General features: G+C 40.9%; 2 protein-coding genes and 38 non-coding genes across 40 annotated transcripts in view; 2 read left to right on the top strand and 38 right to left on the bottom strand.

Annotated features, from left to right (window-relative positions):
* LOC133623983 (uncharacterized) overlaps positions 1 to 26,489 on the top strand; it is a 185,528-nt gene that overhangs the window by 84,505 nt on the left and 74,534 nt on the right. The gene's annotated exons all lie outside the window — the stretch shown is intronic.
* Positions 1 to 26,489, top strand: part of LOC133623984 (uncharacterized) — a 75,836-nt gene that overhangs the window by 23,903 nt on the left and 25,444 nt on the right. The window lies entirely within an intron of this gene.
* Positions 4,178 to 4,250, bottom strand: trnaf-gaa (transfer RNA phenylalanine (anticodon GAA)). Its single transcript has one exon. It is a non-coding gene; the product is annotated as a tRNA-Phe (tRNA).
* Positions 4,671 to 4,743, bottom strand: trnaf-gaa (transfer RNA phenylalanine (anticodon GAA)). Its single transcript has one exon. It is a non-coding gene; the product is annotated as a tRNA-Phe (tRNA).
* On the bottom strand, positions 5,170 to 5,242 carry trnaf-gaa (transfer RNA phenylalanine (anticodon GAA)). The gene has a single exon. It is a non-coding gene; the product is annotated as a tRNA-Phe (tRNA).
* trnaf-gaa (transfer RNA phenylalanine (anticodon GAA)) lies at positions 5,390 to 5,462 on the bottom strand. The gene has a single exon. It is a non-coding gene; the product is annotated as a tRNA-Phe (tRNA).
* Positions 5,895 to 5,967, bottom strand: trnaf-gaa (transfer RNA phenylalanine (anticodon GAA)). The gene has a single exon. It is a non-coding gene; the product is annotated as a tRNA-Phe (tRNA).
* trnaf-gaa (transfer RNA phenylalanine (anticodon GAA)) lies at positions 6,395 to 6,467 on the bottom strand. Its single transcript has one exon. It is a non-coding gene; the product is annotated as a tRNA-Phe (tRNA).
* trnaf-gaa (transfer RNA phenylalanine (anticodon GAA)) lies at positions 6,894 to 6,966 on the bottom strand. Its single transcript has one exon. It is a non-coding gene; the product is annotated as a tRNA-Phe (tRNA).
* trnaf-gaa (transfer RNA phenylalanine (anticodon GAA)) lies at positions 7,391 to 7,460 on the bottom strand. The gene has a single exon. It is a non-coding gene; the product is annotated as a tRNA-Phe (tRNA).
* Positions 7,597 to 7,669, bottom strand: trnaf-gaa (transfer RNA phenylalanine (anticodon GAA)). The gene has a single exon. It is a non-coding gene; the product is annotated as a tRNA-Phe (tRNA).
* Positions 8,097 to 8,169, bottom strand: trnaf-gaa (transfer RNA phenylalanine (anticodon GAA)). The gene has a single exon. It is a non-coding gene; the product is annotated as a tRNA-Phe (tRNA).
* trnaf-gaa (transfer RNA phenylalanine (anticodon GAA)) lies at positions 8,596 to 8,668 on the bottom strand. The gene has a single exon. It is a non-coding gene; the product is annotated as a tRNA-Phe (tRNA).
* trnaf-gaa (transfer RNA phenylalanine (anticodon GAA)) lies at positions 8,816 to 8,888 on the bottom strand. The gene has a single exon. It is a non-coding gene; the product is annotated as a tRNA-Phe (tRNA).
* On the bottom strand, positions 9,321 to 9,393 carry trnaf-gaa (transfer RNA phenylalanine (anticodon GAA)). The gene has a single exon. It is a non-coding gene; the product is annotated as a tRNA-Phe (tRNA).
* trnaf-gaa (transfer RNA phenylalanine (anticodon GAA)) lies at positions 9,821 to 9,893 on the bottom strand. Its single transcript has one exon. It is a non-coding gene; the product is annotated as a tRNA-Phe (tRNA).
* trnaf-gaa (transfer RNA phenylalanine (anticodon GAA)) lies at positions 10,320 to 10,392 on the bottom strand. The gene has a single exon. It is a non-coding gene; the product is annotated as a tRNA-Phe (tRNA).
* On the bottom strand, positions 10,821 to 10,893 carry trnaf-gaa (transfer RNA phenylalanine (anticodon GAA)). Its single transcript has one exon. It is a non-coding gene; the product is annotated as a tRNA-Phe (tRNA).
* On the bottom strand, positions 11,319 to 11,391 carry trnaf-gaa (transfer RNA phenylalanine (anticodon GAA)). The gene has a single exon. It is a non-coding gene; the product is annotated as a tRNA-Phe (tRNA).
* trnaf-gaa (transfer RNA phenylalanine (anticodon GAA)) lies at positions 11,540 to 11,612 on the bottom strand. The gene has a single exon. It is a non-coding gene; the product is annotated as a tRNA-Phe (tRNA).
* Positions 12,040 to 12,112, bottom strand: trnaf-gaa (transfer RNA phenylalanine (anticodon GAA)). Its single transcript has one exon. It is a non-coding gene; the product is annotated as a tRNA-Phe (tRNA).
* On the bottom strand, positions 12,260 to 12,332 carry trnaf-gaa (transfer RNA phenylalanine (anticodon GAA)). Its single transcript has one exon. It is a non-coding gene; the product is annotated as a tRNA-Phe (tRNA).
* On the bottom strand, positions 12,765 to 12,837 carry trnaf-gaa (transfer RNA phenylalanine (anticodon GAA)). The gene has a single exon. It is a non-coding gene; the product is annotated as a tRNA-Phe (tRNA).
* On the bottom strand, positions 13,265 to 13,337 carry trnaf-gaa (transfer RNA phenylalanine (anticodon GAA)). The gene has a single exon. It is a non-coding gene; the product is annotated as a tRNA-Phe (tRNA).
* trnaf-gaa (transfer RNA phenylalanine (anticodon GAA)) lies at positions 13,485 to 13,557 on the bottom strand. Its single transcript has one exon. It is a non-coding gene; the product is annotated as a tRNA-Phe (tRNA).
* trnaf-gaa (transfer RNA phenylalanine (anticodon GAA)) lies at positions 13,990 to 14,062 on the bottom strand. The gene has a single exon. It is a non-coding gene; the product is annotated as a tRNA-Phe (tRNA).
* trnaf-gaa (transfer RNA phenylalanine (anticodon GAA)) lies at positions 14,977 to 15,049 on the bottom strand. Its single transcript has one exon. It is a non-coding gene; the product is annotated as a tRNA-Phe (tRNA).
* Positions 15,197 to 15,269, bottom strand: trnaf-gaa (transfer RNA phenylalanine (anticodon GAA)). Its single transcript has one exon. It is a non-coding gene; the product is annotated as a tRNA-Phe (tRNA).
* On the bottom strand, positions 15,702 to 15,774 carry trnaf-gaa (transfer RNA phenylalanine (anticodon GAA)). Its single transcript has one exon. It is a non-coding gene; the product is annotated as a tRNA-Phe (tRNA).
* Positions 16,200 to 16,272, bottom strand: trnaf-gaa (transfer RNA phenylalanine (anticodon GAA)). Its single transcript has one exon. It is a non-coding gene; the product is annotated as a tRNA-Phe (tRNA).
* trnaf-gaa (transfer RNA phenylalanine (anticodon GAA)) lies at positions 16,724 to 16,796 on the bottom strand. Its single transcript has one exon. It is a non-coding gene; the product is annotated as a tRNA-Phe (tRNA).
* Positions 17,325 to 17,397, bottom strand: trnaf-gaa (transfer RNA phenylalanine (anticodon GAA)). Its single transcript has one exon. It is a non-coding gene; the product is annotated as a tRNA-Phe (tRNA).
* trnaf-gaa (transfer RNA phenylalanine (anticodon GAA)) lies at positions 17,830 to 17,902 on the bottom strand. The gene has a single exon. It is a non-coding gene; the product is annotated as a tRNA-Phe (tRNA).
* On the bottom strand, positions 18,330 to 18,402 carry trnaf-gaa (transfer RNA phenylalanine (anticodon GAA)). The gene has a single exon. It is a non-coding gene; the product is annotated as a tRNA-Phe (tRNA).
* On the bottom strand, positions 18,829 to 18,901 carry trnaf-gaa (transfer RNA phenylalanine (anticodon GAA)). The gene has a single exon. It is a non-coding gene; the product is annotated as a tRNA-Phe (tRNA).
* On the bottom strand, positions 19,334 to 19,406 carry trnaf-gaa (transfer RNA phenylalanine (anticodon GAA)). The gene has a single exon. It is a non-coding gene; the product is annotated as a tRNA-Phe (tRNA).
* trnaf-gaa (transfer RNA phenylalanine (anticodon GAA)) lies at positions 19,834 to 19,906 on the bottom strand. The gene has a single exon. It is a non-coding gene; the product is annotated as a tRNA-Phe (tRNA).
* On the bottom strand, positions 20,333 to 20,405 carry trnaf-gaa (transfer RNA phenylalanine (anticodon GAA)). The gene has a single exon. It is a non-coding gene; the product is annotated as a tRNA-Phe (tRNA).
* Positions 20,551 to 20,623, bottom strand: trnaf-gaa (transfer RNA phenylalanine (anticodon GAA)). Its single transcript has one exon. It is a non-coding gene; the product is annotated as a tRNA-Phe (tRNA).
* On the bottom strand, positions 21,559 to 21,631 carry trnaf-gaa (transfer RNA phenylalanine (anticodon GAA)). Its single transcript has one exon. It is a non-coding gene; the product is annotated as a tRNA-Phe (tRNA).

The following is a 26,489-nucleotide window of genomic DNA, read 5'->3' as shown; positions in this document are numbered from 1 at the left end:
AAGGGTGGGCTCAAACACATCCCCGATGCTTACCATCAACACCGGGGTCCCACAGGGATGTGTGTTGAGCCCTTTCCTGTACACACTCTACACCAATGACTGCCGTAGCGTCTCACCCACCACAACATACTTAAAATACTCAGATGACACAGCCATTCTCACACTCCTCTCCAACAGTCAATCCATCCTGGACTATCATAACACAGTCAAACATTTCACAGAGTCATGCACAGCCAGTTATCTGGAAATCAATGTCAATAAAACAAAATAAATATGGTTCAACCCCCCCTCACCTCAGAACCCCATCATCATAAACACACAAACAGTTAAAACAGTTGACACTTTAAAATACCTGGGCATAACCTTGGACAATAAACTCACCTTTGATCAACACACCACGGACATTCAAAAAAGAAGTCAACAAAGACTGTCAGCCATCCGGAAACTTAAAGGACTATACGTTGCACCTCATCTCCTGTTATTACTTTACCAAAGCATTGTTCAACCCATCCTTCTGTACTGTTCCACATGTTTTTTCACCATGCTTTCTGTAACCAACCGGACCAAACTCACACGCATTACAAACATAGCAGCTAAAATCATCGGCCTACCCACACCCAACATTTCAGACATAAACCACAGGTCCATCACCCGACTGGCAAAAACAATAGTTCAGGATATCACTCACCCACTACACCAATACATCATCCCACTACCATCAGGGCGCAGGTACAGAACAATCAAATTCCGGAGGGCCCACCTCAGGAAAAGCCTGATCCCTGCAGCTATAGCCGCCCTTAACAGCAGGCCCGGCCGACCTGTCTGACAAGCCTGTAAATGTGTGTTAGTCATGTATGATGTCTTTTTGTTATTTTTTTTTTGTGTGATGTGTAATGTCTAGTGTTTAAATGTACGGCAGTGACAATGAATTTCCCCAAGGGGACCAATAAATCTAATCTAATCTAATGCTTTAAAAAGGCAAATGGATTGTTTCCATTGTGGTCCATTAAATATTCATCACATTTGATACATTGAATAATAAACGATATATCACCTGTAACATGTTAAAAAATGGATACATTATGTACATATACACAGTATACATGGCAGGTGATTTGAAAAACTATATACAAAAAATGGGGGGCGGGGGGGGGGGGGGTGTACACTATGTACATGACTATGCACATGTTGACTCCAATAGTGAGCAAAATAATGAGAATATATATATACACTACAATATATACACTATAACCACATATAAATATATATACACTATAACCACATGTAAATATATACACTATAACCACATATAAATATATATACACTATAACCATATATAAATATATATACACTATAACCACATATAAATATATATATAAACCACATATAAAAAAAAAAAAAAATATATATATATATATATATATATATATATATATGTATATATATCTACATCCTGAAAATATGCAAACAAAACTGTGTTTAGATCATTGATACTTCAAACTTGCATAAATAAATCTTCAATCTTTATCAATCAATCTTTATTTATATAGCCCTAAATCACAAGTGTCTCAAAGGGCTGCACAAGCCACAACGACATCCTCGGTACAAAGCCCACATACGGGCAAGGAAAACTCACCCCAGTGGGACGTCGATGTGAATGACTATGAGAAACCTTGGAGAGGACCGCATATGTGGGTAACCCCCCCCCCCTCTAGGGGAGACCGAAAGCAATGGATGTCGAGTGGGTCTGACATAATATTGTGAGAGTCCAGTCCATAGTGGATCCAACATAATAGTAAGAGTCCAGTCCATAGTGGGGCCAGCAGGACACCATCCCGAGCGGAGACGGGTCAGCAGCGCAGAGATGTTCCCTGCCGATGCACAGGCAAGCGGTCCACCCCGGGTCCCGGCTCTGGACAGCCAGCACTTCATCCATGGCCACCGGACCTGTGCCCCCCCCCTCAAGGAAAAGGGGAGCAGAGGAGAAAAGAAAAGAAACGGCAGATCAACTGGTCTAACAGGGGGGCTATTTAAAGGCTAGAGTATACAAATGAGTTTTAAGATGGGACTTAAATGCTTCTACTGAGGTAGCATCTCTAATTGTTACCGGGAGGGCATTCCATAGTACTGGAGCCCCAATAGAAAACGCTCTATAGCCCGCAGACTTTTTTGGGGCTCTGGGAATCACTAATAAGCCGGAGTTCTTTGAACGCAGATTTCTTGCCGGGACATATGGTACAATGCAATCGACAAGATAGGACGGAGCTAGACCGTGTAGTATTTTATACGTAAGTAGTAAAACCTTAAAGTCACATCTTAAGTGCACAGGAAGCCAGTGCAGGTGAGCCAGTATAGGCGTAATATGATCAAACTTTCTTGTTCTTGTCAAAAGTCTAGCAGCCGCATTTTGTACCAACTGTAATTTTTTAATGCTAGACATAGGGAGCCCCGAAAATAATACGTTACAATAGTCGAGACGAGACGTAACGAACGCATGAATAATGATCTCGGCGTCGCTAGTGGATAAAATAGAACGAATTTTAGCGATATTACGGAGATGAAAGAAGGCCGTTTTAGTAACACTCTTAATGTGTGACTCAAACGAGAGAGTTGGGTGGAAGATAATACCCAGATTCTTTACTGATTCGCCTTGTGTAATTGTTTGGTTGTCAAATGTTAAGGTGGTATTATTAAATAAATATCGGTGTTTAGCAGGACCGATAATCAGCATTTCCGTTTTCTTGGCGTTGAGTTGCAAGAAGTTAGCGGACAACCATTGTTTAATTAATCTTAAGGAATATAACATAACTTGGCTTCTGAGAGCTTCAAAATGTAATGAATAAAATGCTAAAGTTGTTGATAAACAAGCAATTATTTCAATAATTAAATATGGTCATTTTAAATGAATTATTATGATCATTTAAAATTAATTAATTCAAATATGTTTATTTTAATGTATAATTCTATGGCTGGATGTAATAAGGAGTCAGAAAAAATACAAATAAAAATACAATTAATTTTGATGTTTTTAGCAAAATATAGTAAAAATGTATTTAGTTTTTTTCTTTTTAATTAAGATAATTAGGTAAGATAAACATAATAATACAATTTATCTCTAGTCTGGATGATTTAGTTCTTGTCACCCTGTTGTCCTCCCATCTCTTCCCCAAGGATGGCTCCATGAGCTGGGCAAACGCCTGGAGATGCCCTACGTTAACCCCGTCGGTGCGCAGCTCGTACATTGCCGCCCTCTACTTCACCCTCAGCAGCCTGACCAGCGTCGGCTTTGGCAACGTGTGAGCCAACACGGACGCCGAGAAGATCTTCTCCATCTGCACCATGCTCATCGGCGGTATGCCGGACGCCTCGTATGGAATAACGTGATTGGGCAGGCACGCTGTTTATGTCATGGGAAAGCGGACGTGAAAAAAGGCTGTCCTCACTCAGGTCCGCATGGAGCTGGAGGGGGCGTGGCCTCCAGCTCTGACTGAAAATCGGGAGATTTTCGGGAGAATATTTGTCCCGGGAGGTTTTCGGGAGAGGCGCTGAATTTTGGGAGTCTCCCCGAAAATTCGGGAGGGTTGGCAGGTATGTCAACGACTCAGATTGGTCAGATCTAGTCTCGCGGATGGTGCCTAAACCCCAAATGCTTATACTCCAAACCGGGAGGGCGTGCCTGGAAGAGGGTGGTTTCGCCCTATCGGAGAGAGAACAACTGTTTTGATACCAACGAGCAATCCTACTGTCAAAGCCAACGATGGTCGTTGAAGTGTAATTTCCCCTCGCTAGCACTGAGGTATTGTTTGGCAGAACCATCGCTGTGGATCAACTACTACCAGTCCAAAATAGTTGGAATCTCCCACATAAGATTCCATTCAAATGGCATTCTGATCACTTTCTGTGACCAGAATGTTTCTAACTTCTGTCATCTGTTGGAGACTTAGTTGCAGAGTATTTTAGGAATCATTGAAAGAACAGTGGTGTATGTTTGAGGACTATCCAAACAATCCAGTTGTGATCCATTGAATGCCCTGAGATTACAATGACCTGGATGAATGAGGACATTCATATTCTCTTTGACAATTTATGTTGGGATTTCACAAGCAAGTTCCACAGATCAGGGACACCTTTTTATTTGGTTAAATGCCACAAAATTCTCACCTGTAAAGGTATAATGTGCCGAAACCCGGGATTGAACCAGGGACCTTTAGATCTTCAGTCTAACGCTCTCCCAACTGAGCTATTTCGGCTGACAGACCAGCCTATGCATCTACTTTTTCAAACTGTTGTTGAAATGTAATCTACCCTCGTTAGTATTGAGGTATTGTGTGGCAGAACCATCGCTGTGGATCGACTACTACCAATCCAAAAGAGTCGGACTCCCCCACATAAGATTTCATTCAGTTGTAAACAAATGGCATTCTGGTCATGTTGGAGGCTAAATTGCAGAGTCTTTTAGGAAAAAGGAAAGTGGTCTATGTTTGAGGACAAACCAAACAATCCAGTTGCGATCCATTGAATGCCCTGAGATTACAATGACCTGGATGAATGAGGACATTCATAGTCTCTGTGACAATTTATGTTCAGATTTCACCAGCAAGTTCCACAGGTCAGGGACACACTTTTTTTTGGTTAAATGCCACAAAATTCTCACCTGTAAAGGATTAATTTGCCGAAACCCGGGATTGAACCAGGGACCTTTAGATCTTCAGTCTAACGCTCTCCCAACTGAGCTATTTCGGCTGACACACCAACCTATGCATCCACTTTTTCCAACAGTCGTTGAAGTGTAATTTACCCTCGTTAGTATTGAGGTATTGTGTGGCAGAACCATCGCTGTGGATCGACTACTACCAATCCAAAATAGTCGGACTCCCCCACGTAAGATTTCATTCATTTGTAAACAAATGGCATTCTGGTCATGTTGGAGGCTAAATTGCAGAGTCTTTTAGGAATCATTGAAAGGACAGTGGTCTATGTTTGAGGACAAACCAAACAATCGAGTTGCGATCCATTGAATGCCCTGAGATTACAATGACCTGGCTGAACGAGGACATTCATATTCTCTGTGACAATTTATGTTCGGATTTCACCAGCAAGTTCCACAGGTCAGGGACACACTTGTTTTTGGTTAAATGCCACAAAATTCTCACCTGTAAAAGCGTAATTTGCCGAAACCCGGGATTGAACCAGGGACCTTTAGATCTTCAGTCTAACGCTCTCCCAACTGAGCTATTTCGGCTGACACACCACCCTATGCATCCAAATAAAACATTCATATTCTCTGTGACAATTTATGTTCAGATTTCACCAGCAAGTTCCACAGGTCAGGGACACACTTTTTTTTTGGTTAAATTGCCACAAAATTCTCACCTGTAAAGGAGTAATTTGCCGAAACCCGGGATTGAACCAGGGACCTTTAGATCTTCAGTCTAACGCTCTCCCAACTGAGCTATTTCGGCTGACAGATCAGACTATGCATCCACTCTTTCAAACAGTCGTTGAAGTGTAATTTACCCTCGTTAGTATTGAGGTATTGTGTGGCAGAACCATCGCTGTGGATCGACTACTACCAGTCCAAAATAGTCGGAATCCCTCACGTAAGATTTCATTCAGTTGTAAACAAATGGCATTCTGGTCATGTTGGAGGCTAAATTGCAGAGTTTTTAGGAAATCATTGAAAAGACAGTGGTCTATGTTTGAGGACAAACCAAAGAATCCAGTTGCGATCCATTGAATGCCCTGAGATTACAATGACCTGGATGAATGAGGACATTCATTGTTTATTTTGACAATTTATGTTTGCATTTCACCAGCAAGTTCCACAGGTCAGGGACACCCTTTTATTTGGTTACAGTAAATGCCACAAAATGATCACCTGTAAAGGCATAATTTGCCGAAACCCGGGATTGAACCAGGGACCTTTAGATCTTCAGTCTAACGCTCTCCCAACTGAGCTATTTCGGCTGACCTACCAGCCTATGCATCCACTTTTTCAAACAGTCGTTGAAGTGTAATTTACCCTCGTTAGTATTGAGGTATTGTGTGGCAGAACCATCGCTGTGGATCGACTACTACCAATCCAAAAGAGTCGGACTCCCCCACATAAGATTTCATTCAGTTGTAAACAAATGGCATTCTGGTCATGTTGGAGGCTAAATTGCAGAATCTTTTAGGAATCATTGAAAGGACAGTGGTCTAGGTTTGAGGACAAACCAAACAATCCAGTTGTGATCCATTGAATGCACTGAGATTACAATGACCTGGATGAATGAGGACATTCATAGTCTCTGTGACAATTTATGTTCAGATTTCACCAGCAAATTCCACAGGTCAGGTACACACTTTTTTTTTGGTTAAATGCCACAATATTCTCACCTGTAAAGGAGTAATTTGCCGAAACCCGGGATTGAACCAGGGACCTTTAGATCTTCAGTCTAACGCTCTCCCAACTGAGCTATTTCGGCTGACACACCAACCTATGCATCCACTTTTTCAAACAGTCGTTGAAGTGTAATTTACCCTTGTTAGTATTGAGGTATTGTGTGGCAGAACCATCGCTGTGGATCGACTACTACCAATCCAAAATAGTCGGACTCCCCCACGTAAGATTTCATTCAGTTGTAAACAAATGGCATTCTGGTCATGTTGGAGGCTAAATTGCAGAGTCTTTTAGGAATCATTGAAAGGACAGTGGTCCATGTTTGAGGACAAACCAAACAATCGAGTTGCGATCCATTGAATGCCCTGAGATTACAATGACCTGGCTGAACGAGGACATTCATATTCTCTGTGACAATTTATGTTCGGATTTCACCAGCAAGTTCCACAGGTCAGGGACACACTTGTTTTTGGTTAAATGCCACAAAATTCTCACCTGTAAAGGCTTAATTTGCCGAAACCCGGGATTGAACCAGGGACCTTTAGATCTTCAGTCTAACGCTCTCCCAACTGAGCTATTTCGGCTGACAGATCAGAATATGCATCCACTCTTTCAAACAGTCGTTGAAGTGTAATTTACCCTCGTTAGTATTGAGGTATTGTGTGGCAGAACCATCGCTGTGGATCGACTACTACCAATCCAAAATAGTCGGAATCCCCCACGTAAGATTCCATTCAGTTGTAAACAAATGGCATTCTGGTCATGTTGGAGGCTAAATTGCAGAGTCTTTTAGGAAGCATTGAAAGGACAGTGGTCTATGTTTGAGGACAAACCAAACAATCCAGTTGCGATCCATTGAATGCCCTGAGATTACAATGACCTGGATGAATGAGGACATTCATAGTCTCTGTGAAAATTATGTTCAGATTTCACCAGCAAGTTCACAGGTCAGGGACACACTTTTATTTGGTTAAATGCCACAAAATTCTCACCTGTAAAAGCGTAATTTGTCGAAACCCGGGATTGAACCAGGGACCTTTAGATCTTCAGTCTAACGCTCTCCCAACTGAGCCACCACCCTATGCATCCAAATAAAACATTCATATTCTCTGTGACAATTTATGTTCTGATTTCACCAGCAAGTTCCACAGGTCAGGGACACACTTTTTTTTTGGTTAAATTGCCACAAAATTCTCACCTGTAAAGGAGTAATTTGCCGAAACCCGGGATTGAACCAGGGACCTTTAGATCTTCAGTCTAACGCTCTCCCAACTGAGCTATTTCGGCTGAAATACTCTCCTATGCATCCACTCTTTCAAACAGTCGTTGAAGTGTAATTTACCCTCGTTAGTATTGAGGTATTGTGTGGCAGAACCATCGCTGTGGATCGACTACTACCAATCCAAAATAGTCGGAATCCCCCACGTAAGATTCCATTCAGTTGTAAACAAATGGCATTCTGGTCATGTTGGAGGCTAAATTGCAGAGTCTTTCAGGAATCATTGAAAGGACAGTGGTCTATGTTTGAGGACAAACCAAACAATCCAGTTGCGATCCATTGAATGCCCTGAGATTACAATGACCTGGATGAATGAGGACATTCATAGTCTCTGTGACAATTTATGTTCAGATTTCACCAGCAAGTTCCACAGGTCAGGTACACACTTTTTTTTTGGTTAAATGCCACAATATTCTCACCTGTAAAAGAGTAATTTGCCGAAACCCGGGATTGAACCAGGGACCTTTAGATCTTCAGTCTAACGCTCTCCCAACTGAGCTATTTCGGCTGACCTACCAGCCTATGCATCCACTTTTTCAAACAGTCGTTGAAGTTTAATTTACCCTCGTTAGTATTGAGGTATTGTGTGGCAGAACCATCGCTGTGGATCGACTACTACCAATCCAAAAGAGTCGGACTCCCCCACGTAAGATTTCATTCATTTGTAAACAAATGGCATTCTGGTCATGTTGGAGGCTAAATTGCAGAGTCTTTTAGGAATCATTGAAAGGACAGTGGTCTATGTTTGAGGACAAACCAAACAATCGAGTTGCGATCCATTGAATGCCCTGAGATTACAATGACCTGGCTGAACGAGGACATTCATATTCTCTGTGACAATTTATGTTCGGATTTCACCAGCAAGTTCCACAGGTCAGGGACACACTTGTTTTTGGTTAAATGCCACAAAATTCTCACCTGTAAAAGCGTAATTTGCCGAAACCCGGGATTGAACCAGGGACCTTTAGATCTTCAGTCTAACGCTCTCCCAACTGAGCTATTTCGGCTGACACACCACCCTATGCATCCAAATAAAACATTCATATTCTCTGTGACAATTTATGTTCAGATTTCACCAGCAAGTTCCACAGGTCAGGGACACACTTTTTTTTTGGTTAAATTGCCACAAAATTCTCACCTGTAAAGGAGTAATTTGCCGAAACCCGGGATTGAACCAGGGACCTTTAGATCTTCAGTCTAACGCTCTCCCAACTGAGCTATTTCGGCTGACAGATCAGACTATGCATCCACTCTTTCAAACAGTCGTTGAAGTGTAATTTACCCTCGTTAGTATTGAGGTATTGTGTGGCAGAACCATCGCTGTGGATCGACTACTACCAGTCCAAAATAGTCGGAATCCCCCACGTAAGATTTCATTCAGTTGTAAACAAATGGCATTCTGGTCATGTTGGAGGCTAAATTGCAGAGTTTTTAGGAAATCATTGAAAAGACAGTGGTCTATGTTTGAGGACAAACCAAAGAATCCAGTTGCGATCCATTGAATGCCCTGAGATTACAATGACCTGGATGAATGAGGACATTCATAGTTTATTTTGACAATTTATGTTTGCATTTCACCAGCAAGTTCCACAGGTCAGGGACACACTTTTATTTGGTTACAGTAAATGCCACAAAATTATCACCTGTAAAGGCATAATTTGCAGAAACCCGGGATTGAACCAGGGACCTTTAGATCTTCAATCTAACGCTCTCCCAACTGAGGTATTTCGGCTGACACACCAGCCTATGCATCCACTTTTTCAAACAGTCGTTGAAGTGTAATTTACCCTCGTTAGTATTGAGGTATTGTGTGGCAGAACCATCGCTGTGGATCGACTACTACCAATCCAAAATAGTCGGACTCCCCCAAGTAAGATTTCATTCAGTTGTAAACAAATGGCATTCTGGTCATGTTGGAGGCTAAATTGCAGAGTCTTTCAGGAATCATTGAAAGGACAGTGGTCTATGTTTGAGGACAAACCAAACAATCCATTTGCGATCCATTGAATGCCCTGAGATTACAATGACCTGGATGAATGAGGACATTCATAGTTTCTTTTGACAATTTATGTTTGGATTTCACCAGCAAGTTCCACAGGTCAGGGAAACACTTTTATTTGGTTAAATGCCACAAAATTCTCACCTGTAAGGGAATATTGTGCCAAAACCCAGGATTGAACCAGGGACCTTTAGATCTTCAGTCTAACGCTCTCCCAACTGAGCTATTTCGGCTGAAATACTCTCTTATGCATCCACTTTTTCAAACAGTCGTTGAAGTGTAATTTAACCTCGTTAGTATTAAGGTATTGTGTGGCAGAACCATCACTGTGGATCGACTACTACCAATCCAAAAGAGTCGGACTCCCCCACGTAAGATTTCATTCAGTTGTAAACAAATGGCATTCTGGTCATGTTGGAGGCTAAATTGCAGAGTCTTTCAGGAATCATTGAAAGGACAGTGGTCTATGTTTGAGGACAAACCAAACAATCCAGTTGCGATCCATTGAATGCCCTGAGATTGCAATGACCTGGATGAATGAGGACATTCATAGTCTCTGTGACAATTTATGTTCAGATTTCACCAGCAAATTCCACAGGTCAGGGACACACTTTTTTTTGGTTAAATGCCACAAAATTCTCACCTGTAAAGGCATAATTTGCCGAAAACCGGGATTGAACAAGGGACCTTTAGATCTTCAGTCTAACGCTCTCCCAACTGAGCTATTTCGGCTGACGGATCAGACTATGCATCCACTCTTTCAAACAGTCGTTGAAGTGTAATTTACCCTCGTTAGTATTGAGGTATTGTGTGGCAGAACCATCGCTGTGGATCGACTACTACCAATCCAAAAGAGTCGGACTCCCCCACATAAGATTTCATTCAGTTGTAAACAAATGGCATTCTGGTCATGTTGGAGGTTAAATTGCAGAATCTTTTAGGAATCATTGAAAGGACAGTGGTCTAGGTTTGAGGACAAACCAAACAATCCAGTTGCGATCCATTGAATGCCCTGAGATTACAATGACCTGGATGAATGAGGACATTCATAGTCTCTGTGACAATTTATGTTCAGATTTCACCAGCAAGTTCCACAGGTCAGGTACACACTTTTTTTTTTGGTTAAATGCCACAATATTCTCACCTGTAAAAGAGTAATTTGCCGAAACCCGGGATTGAACCTGGGACCTTTAGATCTTCAGTCTAACGCTCTCCCAACTGAGCTATTTCGGCTGACACACCAACCTATGAATCCACTTTTTCAAACAGTCGTTGAAGTGTAATTTAACCTCGTTAGTATTGAGGTATTGTGTGGCAGAACCATCGCTGTGGATCGACTACTACCAATCCAAAATAGTCGGAATTCCCCACGTAAGATTCCATTCAGTTGTAAACAAATGGCATTCTGGTCATGTTAGAGGCTAAATTGCAGAGTCTTTCAGGAATCATTGAAAGGACAGTGGTCTATGTTTGAGGACAAACCAAACAATCCAGTTGCGATCCATTGAATGCCCTGAGATTACAATGACCTGGATGAATGAGGACATTCATAGTCTCTGTGAAAATTTATGTTCAGATTTCACCAGCAAGTTCACAGGTCAGGGACACACTTTTATTTGGTTAAATGCCACAAAATTCTCACCTGTAAAGGCGTAATTTGCCGAAACCCGGGATTGGACCAGGGAACTTTAGATCTTCAGTCTAACGCTCTCCCAACTGAGCTATTTCGGCTGACACACCACCCTATGCATCCAAATAAAACATTCATATTCTCTGTGACAATTTATGTTCAGATTTCACCAGCAAGTTCCACAGGTCAGGGACACACTTTTTTTTTTGGTTAAATTGCCACAAAATTCTCACCTGTAAAGGAGTAATTTGCCGAAACCCGGGATTGAACCAGGGACCTTTAGATCTTCAGTCTAACGCTCTCCCAACTGAGCTATTTCGGCTGAAATACTCTCCTATGCATCCACTTTTTCAAACAGTCGTTGAAGTGTAATTTACCCTCGTTAGTATTGAGGTATTGTGTGGCAGAACCATCGCTGTGGATCGACTACTACCAATCCAAAATAGTCGGAATCCCCCACGTAAGATTTCATTCAGTTGTAAACAAATGGCATTCTGGTCATGTTGGAGGCTAAATTGCAGAATCTTTTAGGAATCATTGAAAGGACAGTGGTCTAGGTTTGAGGACAAACCAAACAATCCAGTTGCGATCCATTGAATGCCCTGAGATTACAATGACCTGGATGAATGAGGACATTCATAGTCTCTGTGAAAATTTATGTTCAGATTTCACCAGCAAGTTCCACAGGTCAGGGACACACTTTTTTTTTGGTTAAATGCCACAAAATTCTCACCTGTAAAGGCGTAATTTGCCGAAACCCGGGATTGAACCAGGGACCTTTAGATCTTCAGTCTAACGCTCTCCCAACTGAGCTATTTCGGCTGACACACCACCCTATGCATCCAAATAAAACATTCATATTCTCTGTGACAATTTATGTTCAGATTTCACCAGCAAGTTCCACAGGTCAGGGACACACTTTTTTTTTGGTTAAATTGCCACAAAATTCTCACCTGTAAAGGAGTAATTTGCCGAAACCCGGGATTGAACCAGGGACCTTTAGATCTTCAGTCTAACGCTCTCCCAACTGAGCTATTTCGGCTGAAATACTCTCCTATGCATCCACTTTTTCAAACAGTCGTTGAAGTGTAATTTACCCTCGTTAGTATTGAGGTATTGTGTGGCAGAACCATCGCTGTGGATCGACTACTACCAATCCAAAAGAGTCGGACTCCCCCACGTAAGATTTCATTCAGTTGTAAACAAATGGCATTCTGGTCATGTTGGAGGCTAAATTGCAGAGATTTTAGGGAATCATTGAAAAGACAGTGGTCTATGTTTGAGGACAAACCAAAGAATCCAGTTGCGATCCATTGAATGCCCTGAGATTACAATGACCTGGATGAATGAGGACATTCATTGTTTATTTTGACAATTTATGTTTGCATTTCACCAGCAAGTTCCACAGGTCAGGGACACCCTTTTATTTGGTTACAGTAAATGCCACAATATTCTCACCTGTAAAAGAGTAATTTGCCGAAACCCGGGATTGAACCAGGGACCTTTAGATCTTCAGTCTAACGCTCTCCCAACTGAGCTATTTCGGCTGACCTACCAGCCTATGCATCCACTTTTTCAAACAGTCGTTGAAGTTTAATTTACCCTCGTTAGTATTGAGGTATTGTGTGGCAGAACCATCGCTGTGGATCGACTACTACCAATCCAAAATAGTCGGAATCCCCCACGTAAGATTTCATTCAGTTGTAAACAAATGGCATTCTGGTCATGTTGGAGGCTAAATTGCAGAATCTTTTAGGAATCATTGAAAGGACAGTGGTCTAGGTTTGAGGACAAACCAAACAATCCAGTTGCGATCCATTGAATGCCCTGAGATTACAATGACCTGGATGAATGAGGACATTCATAGTCTCTGTGAAAATTTATGTTCAGATTTCACCAGCAAGTTCCACAGGTCAGGGACACACTTTTTTTTTGGTTAAATGCCACAAAATTCTCACCTGTAAAGGCGTAATTTGCCGAAACCCGGGATTGAACCAGGGACCTTTAGATCTTCAGTCTAACGCTCTCCCAACTGAGCTATTTCGGCTGACACACCACCCTATGCATCCAAATAAAACATTCATATTCTCTGTGACAATTTATGTTCAGATTTCACCAGCAAGTTCCACAGGTCAGGGACACACTTTTTTTTTGGTTAAATTGCCACAAAATTCTCACCTGTAAAGGAGTAATTTGCCGAAACCCGGGATTGAACCAGGGACCTTTAGATCTTCAGTCTAACGCTCTCCCAACTGAGCTATTTCGGCTGAAATACTCTCCTATGCATCCACTTTTTCAAACAGTCGTTGAAGTGTAATTTACCCTCGTTAGTATTGAGGTATTGTGTGGCAGAACCATCGCTGTGGATCGACTACTACCAATCCAAAAGAGTCGGACTCCCCCACGTAAGATTTCATTCAGTTGTAAACAAATGGCATTCTGGTCATGTTGGAGGCTAAATTGCAGAGATTTTAGGGAATCATTGAAAAGACAGTGGTCTATGTTTGAGGACAAACCAAAGAATCCAGTTGCGATCCATTGAATGCCCTGAGATTACAATGACCTGGATGAATGAGGACATTCATTGTTTATTTTGACAATTTATGTTTGCATTTCACCAGCAAGTTCCACAGGTCAGGGACACCCTTTTATTTGGTTACAGTAAATGCCACAATATTCTCACCTGTAAAAGAGTAATTTGCCGAAACCCGGGATTGAACCAGGGACCTTTAGATCTTCAGTCTAACGCTCTCCCAACTGAGCTATTTCGGCTGACCTACCAGCCTATGCATCCACTTTTTCAAACAGTCGTTGAAGTTTAATTTACCCTCGTTAGTATTGAGGTATTGTGTGGCAGAACCATCGCTGTGGATCGACTACTACCAATCCAAAAGAGTCGGACTCCCCCACATAAGATTTCATTCAGTTGAAAACAAATGGCATTCTGGTCATGTTGGAGGCTAAATTGCAGAATCTTTTAGGAATCATTGAAAGGACAGTGGTCTAGGTTTGAGGACAAACCAAACAATCCAGTTGCGATCCATTGAATGCCCTGAGATTACAATGACCTGGATGAATGAGGACATTCATAGTCTCTGTGACAATTTATGTTCAGATTTCACCAGCAAGTTCCACAGGTCAGGTACACACTTTTTTTTGGTTAAATGCCACAATATTCTCACCTGTAAAAGAGTAATTTGCCGAAACCCGGGACCTTTAGATCTTCAGTCTAACGCTCTCCCAACTGAGCTATTTCGGCTGACACACCAACCTATGCATCCACTTTTTCAAACAGTTGTTGAAGTGTAATTTACCCTCGTTAGTATTGAGGTATTGTGTGGCAGAACCATCGCTGTGGATCGACTACTACCAATCCAAAATAGTCGGAATCCCCCACGTAAGATTCCATTCAGTTGTAAACAAATGGCATTCTGGTCATGTTGGAGGCTAAATTACAGAATCTTTTAGGAATCATTGAAAGGACAGTGGTCTATGTTTGAGGACAAACCAAACAATCCAGTTGCGATCCATTGAATGCCCTGAGATTACAATGACCTGGATGAATGAGGACATTCATAGTCTCTGTGAAAATTTATGTTCAGATTTCACCAGCAAGTTCCACAGGTCAGGGACACACTTTTTTTTTGGTTAAATGCCACAAAATTCTCACCTGTAAAGGCGTAATTTGCCGAAACCCGGGATTGAACCAGGGACCTTTAGATCTTCAGTCTAACGCTCTCCCAACTGAGCTATTTCGGCTGACACACCATCCTATGCATCCAAATAAAACATTCATATTCTCTGTGACAATTTATGTTCAGATTTCACCAGCAAGTTCCACAGGTCAGGGACACACTTTTTTTTTGGTTAAATTGCCACAAAATTCTCACCTGTAAAGGAGTAATTTGCCGAAACCCGGGATTGAACCAGGGACCTTAAGATCTTCAGTCTAACGCTCTCCCAACTGAGCTATTTCGGCTGAAATACTCTCCTATGCATCCACTTTTTCAAACAGTCGTTGAAGTGTAATTTAACCTCGTTAGTATTGAGGTATTGTGTGGCAGAACCATCGCTGTGGATCGACTACTACCAATCCAAAAGAGTCGGACTCCCCCACGTAAGATTTCATTCAGTTGTAAACAAATGGCATTCTGGTCATGTTGGAGGCTAAATTGCAGAGTTTTTAGGGAATCATTGAAAAGACAGTGGTCTATGTTTGAGGACAAACCAAAGAATCCAGTTGCGATCCATTGAATGCCCTGAGATTACAATGACCTGGATGAATGAGGACATTCATTGTTTATTTTGACAATTTATGTTTGCATTTCACCAGCAAGTTCCACAGGTCAGGGACACCCTTTTATTTGGTTACAGTAAATGCCACAAAATTATCACCTGTAAAGGCATCATTTGCCGAAACCCGGGATTGAACCAGGGACCTTTAGATCTTCAGTCTAACGCTCTCCCAACTGAGCTATTTCGGCTGAAATACTCTCCTATGCATCCACTTTTTCAAACAGTCGTTGAAGTGTAATTTAAACTCGTTAGTATTGAGGTATTGTGTGGCAGAACCATCGCTGTGGATCGACTACTACCAATCCAAAAGAGTCGGACTCCCCCACATAAGATTTCATTCAGTTGTAAACAAATGGCATTCTGGTCATGTTGGAGGCTAAATTGCAGAATCTTTTAGGAATCATTGAAAGGACAGTGGTCTATGTTTGAGGACAAACCAAACAATCCAGTTGCGATCCATTGAATGCCCTGAGATTACAATGACCTGGATGAATGAGGACATTCATAGTCTCTGTGAAAATTTATGTTCAGATTTCACCAGCAAGTTCACAGGTCAGGGACACACTTTTATTTGGCTAAATGCCACAAAATTCTCACCTGTAAAGGCGTAATTTGCCGAAACCCGGGATTGAACCAGGGACCTTTAGATCTTCAGTCTAACGCTCTCCCAACTAAGCTATTTCGGCTGACACACCACCCTATGCATCCACTTTTTCAAACAGTCGTTGAAGTGTAATTTACCCTCGTTAGTATTGAGGAATTGTGTGGCAGAACCATCGCTGTGGATCGACTACTACCAATCCAATATAGTCGGACTCCCCCACGTAAGATTTCATTCATTTCCCCCACGTAAGATTTCATTCATTTGTAAACAAATGGCATTCTGGTCATGTTGGAGGCTAAATTGCAGAGTCTTTTAGGAATCATTGAAAGGACAGTGGTCTATGTTTGAGGACAAACCAAACAATCCAGTTGCGATCCATTGAATGCCCTGAGATTACAATGACCTGGCTGAACGAGGACATTCATATTCTCTGTGACAATTTATGTTCGGATTTCACCAGCAAGTTCCACAGGTCAGGGACACACTTGTTTTTGGTTAAATGCCACAAAAATCTCACCTGTAAAGGCTTAATTTGCTGAAACCCGGGATTGAACCAGGGACCTTTAGATCTTCAGTCTAACGCTCTCCCAACTGAGCTATTTCGGCTGACACATCACCCTATGCATCCAAATAAAACATTCATATTCTCTGTGACAATTTATGCTCAGATTTCACCAGCACGTTCCACGGGTCAGGGAAACACTTTTATTTGGTTAAATGCCACAAAATTCTCTCTTTCAAACAGTCGTTGAAGTGTAATTTACCCTCGTTAGTATTGAGGTATTGTGTGGCAGAACCATCGCTGTGGATCGACTACTACCAATCCAAAATAGTCAGAATCCCCCACGTAAGATTCCATTCAGTTGTAAACAAATGGCATTCTGGTCATGTTGGAGGCTAAATTGCAGAGTCTTTTAGGAAGCATTGAAAGGACAGTGGTCTATGTTTGAGGACAAACCAAACAATCCAGTTGCGATCCATTGAATGCCCTGAGATTACAATGACCTGGATGAATAAGGACATTCATAGTCTCTGTGAAAATTTATGTTCAGATTTCACCAGCAAGTTCACAGGTCAGGGACACACTTTTATTTGGTTAAATGCCACAAAATTCTCACCTGTAAAGGCGTAATTTGCCGAAACCCGGGATTGAACCAGGGACCTTTAGATCTTCAGTCTAACGCTCTCCCAACTGAGCTATTTCGGCTGAAATACTCTCCTATGCATCCACTTTTTCCAACAGTCGTTGAAGTGTAATTTAACCTCGTTAGTATTGAGGTATTGTGTGGCAGAACCATCGCTGTGGATCGACTACTACCAATCCAAAAGAGTCGGACTCCCCCACGTAAGATTTCATTCAGTTGTAAACAAATGGCATTCTGGTCATGTTGGAGGCTAAATTGCAGAGTTTTTAGGGAATCATTGAAAAGACAGTGGTCTATGTTTGAGGACAAACCAAAGAATCCAGTTGCGATCCATTGAATGCCCTGAGATTACAATGACCTGGATGAATGAGGACATTCATTGTTTATTTTGACAATTTATGTTTGCATTTCACCAGCAAGTTCCACAGGTCAGGGACACCCTTTTATTTGGTTACAGTCAATGCCACAAAATTATCACCTGTAAAGGCATAATTTGCCGAAACCCGGGATTGAACCAGGGACCTTTAGATCTTCAGTCTAACGCTCTCCCAACTGAGCTATTTCGGCTGACCTACCAGCCTATGCATCCACTTTTTCAAACAGTCGTTGAAGTTTAATTTACCCTCGTTAGTATTGAGGTATTGTGTGGCAGAACCATCGCTGTGGATCGACTACTACCAATCCAAAAGAGTCGGACTCCCCCACATAAGATTTCATTCAGTTGAAAACAAATGGCATTCTGGTCATGTTGGAGGCTAAATTGCAGAATCTTTTAGGAATCATTGAAAGGACAGTGGTCTATGTTTGAGGACAAACCAAACAATCCAGTTGCGATCCATTGAATGCCCTGAGATTACAATGACCTGGATGAATGAGGACATTCATAGTCTCTGTGACAATTTATGTTCAGATTTCACCAGCAAGTTCCACAGGTCAGGTACACACTTTTTTTTTGGTTAAATGCCACAATATTCTCACCTGTAAAGGAGTAATTTGCCGAAACCCGGGATTGAACCAGGGACCTTTAGATCTTCAGTCTAACGCTCTCCCAACTGAGCTATTTCGGCTGACACACCAACCTATGCATCCACTTTTTCAAACAGTCGTTGAAGTGTAATTTACCCTCGTTAGTATTGAGGTATTGTGTGGCAGAACCATCGCTGTGGATCGACTACTACCAATCCAAAATAGTCGGACTCCCCCACGTAAGATTTCATTCATTTGTAAACAAATGGCATTCTGGTCATGTTGGAGGCTAAATTGCAGAGTCTTTTAGGAATCATTGAAAGGACAGTGGTCTATGTTTGAGGACAAACCAAACAATCCAGTTGCGATCCATTGAATGCCCTGAGATTACAATGACCTGGCTGAACGAGGACATTCACATTCTCTGTGACAATTTATGTTCGGATTTCACCAGCAAGTTCCACAGGTCAGGGACACACTTTTATTTGGTTAAATGCCACAAAGTTCTCACCTGTAAAGGCGTAATTTGCCGAAACCCGGGATTGAACCAGGGACCTTTAGATCTTCAGTCTAACGCTCTCCCAACTGAGCTATTTCGGCTGAAATACTCTCCTATGCATCCACTTTTTCCAACAGTCGTTGAAGTGTAATTTAACCTCGTTAGTATTGAGGTATTGTGTGGCAGAACCATCGCTGTGGATCGACTACTACCAATCCAAAAGAGTCGGACTCCCCCACGTAAGATTTCATTCAGTTGTAAACAAATGGCATTCTGGTCATGTTGGAGGCTAAATTGCAGAGTTTTTAGGGAATCATTGAAAAGACAGTGGTCTATGTTTGAGGACAAACCAAAGAATCCAGTTGCGATCCATTGAATGCCCTGAGATTACAATGACCTGGATGAATGAGGACATTCATTGTTTATTTTGACAATTTATGTTTGCATTTCACCAGCAAGTTCCACAGGTCAGGGACACCCTTTTATTTGGTTACAGTCAATGCCACAAAATTATCACCTGTAAAGGCATAATTTGCCGAAACCCGGGATTGAACCAGGGACCTTTAGATCTTCAGTCTAACGCTCTCCCAACTGAGCTATTTCGGCTGACCTACCAGCCTATGCATCCACTTTTTCAAACAGTCGTTGAAGTTTAATTTACCCTCGTTAGTATTGAGGTATTGTGTGGCAGAACCATCGCTGTGGATCGACTACTACCAATCCAAAAGAGTCGGACTCCCCCACATAAGATTTCATTCAGTTGAAAACAAATGGCATTCTGGTCATGTTGGAGGCTAAATTGCAGAATCTTTTAGGAATCATTGAAAGGACAGTGGTCTATGTTTGAGGACAAACCAAACAATCCAGTTGCGAGCCATTGAATGCCCTGAGATTACAATGACCTGGATGAATGAGGACATTCATAGTCTCTGTGACAATTTATGTTCAGATTTCACCAGCAAGTTCCACAGGTCAGGTACACACTTTTTTTTTGGTTAAATGCCACAATATTCTCACCTGTAAAGGAGTAATTTGCCGAAACCCGGGATTGAACCAGGGACCTTTAGATCTTCAGTCTAACGCTCTCCCAACTGAGCTATTTCGGCTGACACACCAACCTATGCATCCACTTTTTCAAACAGTCGTTGAAGTGTAATTTACCCTCGTTAGTATTGAGGTATTGTGTGGCAGAACCATCGCTGTGGATCGACTACTACCAATCCAAAATAGTCGGACTCCCCCACGTAAGATTTCATTCATTTGTAAACAAATGGCATTCTGGTCATGTCGGAGGCTAAATTGCAGAGTCTTTTAGGAATCATTGAAAGGACAGTGGTCTATGTTTGAGGACAAACCAAACAATCCAGTTGCGATCCATTGAATGCCCTGAGATTACAATGACCTGGCTGAACGAGGACATTCACATTCTCTGTGACAATTTATGTTCGGATTTCACCAGCAAGTTCCACAGGTCAGGGACACACTTTTATTTGGTTAAATGCCACAAAGTTCTCACCTGTAAAGGCGTAATTTGCCGAAACCCGGGATTGAACCAGGGACCGTTAGATCTTCAGTCTAACGCTCTCCCAACTGAGCTATTTCGGCTGACACACCACCCTATGCATCCAAATAAAACATTCATATTCTCTGTGACAATTTATGCTCAGATTTCACCAGCACGTTCCACGGGTCAGGGAAACACTTTTATTTGTTTAAATGCCACAAAATTCTCACCTGTAAAGGAATAATGTGCCGAAACCCGGGATTGAACCAGGGACCTTTAGATCTTCAGTCTAACGCTCTCCCAACTGAGCTATTCCGGCTGACAGATCACACTATGCGTCCACTCTTTCAAACAGTCGTTGAAGTGTAATTTACCCTCGTTAGTATTGAGGTATTGTGTGGCAGAACCATCGCTGTGGATCGACTGCTACCAATCCAAAATAGTCGGAATCCCCCACGTAAGATTCCATTCAGTTGTAAACAAATGGTATTCTGGTCATGTTGGAGGCTAAATTGCAGAGTCTTTTAGGAAGCATAGAAAGCACAGTGGTTTGTGTTTGAGGACAAATCAAACAATCCAGTTGCGATCCATTGAATGCCCTGAGATTACAATGACCTGGATGAATGAGGACATTCATAGTCTCTTTGACCATTTATGTTTGGATTTCACCAGCACGTTCCACAGGTCAGGGAAACACTTTTATTTGGTTAAATGCCACAAAATTCTCACCTGTAAAGGCATAATGTGCCGAAACCCGGGACCTTTAGATCTTCAGTCTAACGCTCTCCCAACTGAGATATTTCGGCTGAAATACTCTCCTATGCATCCACTTTTTCAAACAGTCGTTGAAGTGTAATTTACCCTCGTTAGCATTGAGGTATTGTGTAGCAGAACCATCGCTGTGGATCGACTACTACCAGTCCAAAATAGTCGGAATCCCCCACGTAAGATTCCATTCAGTTGTAAACAAATGGTATTTTGGTCACAGAACTCCTGTTATTTGTTGGAGGCTAAATTGCAGAGTCTTTTAGGAATCATTGAAAGGACAGTGGTCTATGTTTGAGGACAACCCAAACAATCCATTTGTAAACCTTTGAATGCCCTGAGATTACAATGACCTGGATGAATTAGGACATTCATAGTTTCTTTTGACAATTTATGTTTGGATTTCACCAGCAAGTTCCACAGGTCAGGGACACACTTTTATTTGGTTACAGTAAATGCCAAAAAATTCTCACCTGTAAAGGCGCAATATGCCGAAACCCGGGATTGAACCAGGGACCTTTATATCTTCAGTCTAACGCTCTCCCAACTGAGCTATTTCGGCTGACAGACCTGCCTATGCATCTACTTTTTCAAACAGTCGTTGAAGTGTAATTTACCCTCGTTAGCATTGAGGGATTGTGTGGCAGAACCATCGCTGTGGATCGACTACTACCAGTCCAAAATAGTCGGAATCCCCCACGTAAGATTCCATTCAGTTGTAAACAAATGGTATTTTGGTCACAGAATTCCTGTTATTTGTTGGAGGCTAAATTGTAGTCTTTTAGGAATCATTGAAAGCACAGTGGTGTGTGTTTGAGGACAACCCAAACAATCCATTTGTAAACTATTGAATGCCCTGAGATTACAATGACCTGGATGAATGAGGACATTCATAGTTTCTTCTGACAATTTATGTTTGGATTTCACCAGCAAGTTCCACAGGTCAGGGACACACTTGTATTTGGTTACAGTAAATGCCACTAAAATTCTCATTGATCATCTTCAGTGGCATAAGGGACGGTGTGAGCCAAGACATCCAGGGGGTTTAGCTCGCTCGTCTGCGGGAACAAACTGCCGCCTTGCTTGCCGTGCTACCGAGGACCTTTGTCCCCGAATTGCTCACACACTCCGGCAGATTCAATGGGGGTCTGGCGGCAGATTTCTTTGACTTTATCGTTGGAAATGCATCTGCTTTGAGTGTCGCAGGATATCCACACATTCTTGCCATCTCTGTCGTAGCATAGCTTTCGTCGGTAAAGTGTGCGGAACAAACGTCCAATTTCTTGCCACTTTCGCATCTTTGGGCCACTGGTGCAACTTGAATCCGTCCCTGTTGGTGTTGTTACACCCTCCGACAACACACCGACGAGGCATGATGTCTCCAAGGTACGGAAAACAGTCGAAAAAACGGAAAATAACAGAGCTGATTTGACTCGGTGTTCTAGAAAATGGCGGATTGCTTCCCGAGCGAATACTAGAAAGGCGTTTAATTCGCCAAATTTCACCCATTTAGAGTTTGGAAATCGGTTAAAAAAATATATGGTCTTTTTTCTGCAACATCAAGGTATATATTGACGCTTACATACGTCTGATGATAATGTTCCCCTTTAAGAACCAGTGCTCTAGAGAAAGACTTAAAAAGTTGCAAGTATATCTTTGAATTTAAAAAGAGTTACAAAAAGAGACAACTGGAATTATATCAAACTGATTTTTGATTTTGATTGGACGTGTCATTGTGAAAATGCTTAAACGAAAATTAAAAAGTATGTTGGAGTTCGGGTGTTGGTGGAAGGAACAGTTATAAGGTCATCTAAAATAATTTGTGTTAAAAAGGGGGCAGATAAATATAAGAATAGTATTGTTCCATCTGCTCCTTTCTGATCATGGAAATGTATAAGAAACAACAAACAATGAAAGTGCGTATGTATGCATTTTCATGAAAGGAATACAAAGAAATGATGATGAAGTTCATATGTGAGTCAAGGCAGGTGGCCAAATACTTTTGGACGAGATAGTGTAAGTAAACAAACCTGTTCTTTGTGACAAAACTTCAAATTCTTCGAAAACAGCGTCCAGTAGTTCCTCCTCGTACTCTGCTAACGTTCTCTCGCACATTTCCACACAATCACAACACTTTACACTCACACTTGATCTCTGCGTAGCGATGTGTTTTCATCACTTCCGTCTCTCTTTGTTAGCAGCTAACACGCTAAGCACGAGGAGCGTCAAAGTGCGCTCAGACTAATTTATCCGACACAAACAAATATTAACGAAGTTTGCACTATCAAACAGCATATATGTGTACATGTACGTACGGATTAAGAACAAAGTACTATCATAACCACAACAAGTCTTCTCCGTCGAACGCCATCTTGCCGTTTCCTGGTCTTTTCCGTTCACGCGCAGTGCTGTCAAATCTCGCGAGAAAACCAGGCAACTTTTTTTTTTATCATTGTTGTTGTTACTCTTGGGTTCATACCGCCACCCACTCTACTTTACTATGTGGTGTCGGCCATAGGACAGAATTAGGAAAATCCCGTGACGAGTGCTTTTGTGACTTTTACTTTATAAGTAAATTATAGAGGTATTTTATTTGATAAAGATGTTATTGTTAATAGAACAAAACTCATTAAAAAATGATAAAGGCTTTACCTTGAAATATTCTAAATACAGCTGACTAGAGAACTCTCTGGGCTTTTGGTAGGTGACCACAATATAACACACATCAAACTTTCCAACTCTAACATTTGACAATTCTTTGCTAAAGGCTTTTTTTCCCTTTTAGATCAAATTCTAACTCGATTCCTATTTTCCCTGGAACAAAATCAAAAATAATTATACAAAATGCCTAAAACTTCCATTTCTCCAAAGGCAAACAAAGTTCATTTGAAAAACAGGAATGTACTCTTTAAACATGTTTTTAAGCATACTTGCCAACCCTCCCGGATTTTCCGGGAGACTCCCGAAATTCAGCGCCTCTCCCGAAAACCTCCCGGGACAAATTTTCTCCCGAAAATCTCCCGAAATTCAGGCGGAGCTGGAGGCCACGCCCCCTCCAGCTCCATGCGGAGCTGAGTCCGCTTTCCCACAATATAAAGAACGTCTACAGTAAAGCAGTCCGTCTGCCGTAAACAGCAATGTTGTGACACTCTTAAACAGGACAATACTGCCATCTAGTGCATTTGATGAAAGCACTTTTGTGCGTGCCACACAGCAATGCATCATCAGAGAGGGTGTTCAGCATGGTTAGAAAGATAGTGACAAGAGAATAGAACAAGGATGGACAATTCAACCCTTAACTCAACAATGAGTAGATGAGTGTTATGTGTGTGTATATGTGTAAATAAATGAACACTGAAATGCAAGTATTTCTTTTATTTATATATATATATATATATATATATCCATCCATGCATCCATCCATTTTCCACCGCTTCTTCCCTTCGGGGTCGCGGGGATATATATATATATATATATATATATATATATATATATATATATATATATATATATATATATATATATATATATCCATCCATGCATCCATCCATTTTCCACCGCTTATTCCCTTCGGGGTCGCGGGGATATATATATATATATATATATATATATATATATATATATATATATATATATATATATATATATATATATATATATATATATATATATATATATATATATATGAAATACTTGACTTGGTGAATTCTAGCTGTAAATATACGCCTCCCCTCTTAACCACGCCCCCGCCCCAACCACGCCCCCCACACCCACCTCCCGAAATTGGAGGTCTCAAGGTTGGCAAGTATGTTTTAAGACTCGTTGCGATTGAAGACGACACTTTCTGTGATGGGGACATAGAATCAACCGTACATTTATTTGATGAATGCATATGAAGTAAAGTTATGTGGGATGATGTACGTTATTGGCATTTCCCTAACATTCGAAACGTGCCCATGTTTTCTGAAATGTATATTTTGGGGGATTATAAGAAAGTGAAAACAATATGAAAATAATTGTCACTGGTAGTTTTTTATTTATTCACAAATGAAGATTCTCAAAAACAAATGCCTCAGTCATAACCTTCCAGAAATAATTCTGCCATCTTCTTTCAGCTAATGTACATATTTTTCAGATGTGAACCAGTAAATATGAACGAAGAGGGATATTATGTGTACTCAAAAGCAAAGGTATGAACACATGTGAAACAAGTATATGTATATCATATAAAGAGGTTCATCTATGGAATCATTTACCATAAAAAAAAAAAAATGTAACAATTCATTATCTAAAAAAAAAAACTACATAAAAACACTATTATGAATGAGTATAAAGATGAATTAGGAATATCAATACACAAAAAGAATGTTTTATTGTATATGTTTTGTACTGTTTATTTTCACCTTTTCAGTCAAATCGTTGCGTTCATTTTTAAATAAAAGTACAATGTTGTATATTACTGCACATACTTGACTGTAAAAAGCACCAATCTAAAATATCTAATCTGTAAATGTTAGAATCATATTAACAAGATTGTGTTAAACACACAACAATGTCACACGTTATATCAATCAATCAAGCATTATTGCAGACTCTAACGTCCACGTCGACATACAATCACATACAGTACATAAAATAAACAAAATACAGTACAAAAGGCATTATCACATAATATTAAAAAAGAGCACTTGCGCATATTCAGTACAAGGCATCTAATAAATGAATAAAAGCAGCAATAAAAAAATAAAAATAAAAAAAATAATATATATATATATATATATATATATATATACATATATACATATTAATATATATATACATATTAATATATATATATCCATCCATCCATGTTTCTACCGCTTGTCCCTTTCGGGGTCATGGGGGGTGCTGGAGCCTGTCAGCTGCTGTATGTACAGGTAAAAGCCAGTAAATTAGAATATTTTGAAAAACTTGATTTATTTCAGTAATTGCATTCAAAAGGTGTAACTTGTACATTATATTTATTCATTGCACACAGACTGATGCATTCAAATGTTTATTTCATTTAATTTTGATGATTTGAAGTGGCAACAAATGAAAATCCAAAATTCCGTGTGTCACAAAATTAGAATATTACTTAAGGCTAATACAAAAAAGGGATTTTTAGAAATGTTGGCCAACTGAAAAGTATGAAAATGAAAAATATGAGCATGTACAATACTCAATACTTGGTTGGAGCTCCTTTTGCCTCAATTACTGCGTTAATGCGGCGTGGCATGGAGTCGATGAGTTTCTGGCACTGCTCAGGTGTTATGAGAGCCCAGGTTGCTCTGATAGTGGCCTTCAACTCTTCTGCGTTTTTGGGTCTGGCATTCTGCATCTTCCTTTTCACAATACCCCACAGATTTTCTATGGGGCTAAGGTCAGGGGAGTTGGCGGGC

The sequence above is a fragment of the Nerophis lumbriciformis genome, linkage group LG26 (assembly GCF_033978685.3).
Source record: "Nerophis lumbriciformis linkage group LG26, RoL_Nlum_v2.1, whole genome shotgun sequence".
NCBI lineage: Eukaryota > Metazoa > Chordata > Actinopteri > Syngnathiformes > Syngnathidae > Nerophis > Nerophis lumbriciformis.
The sequence above is the reverse complement of the archived record's forward strand: the minus strand, read 5'-3'. Positions and strand labels throughout refer to the sequence as shown.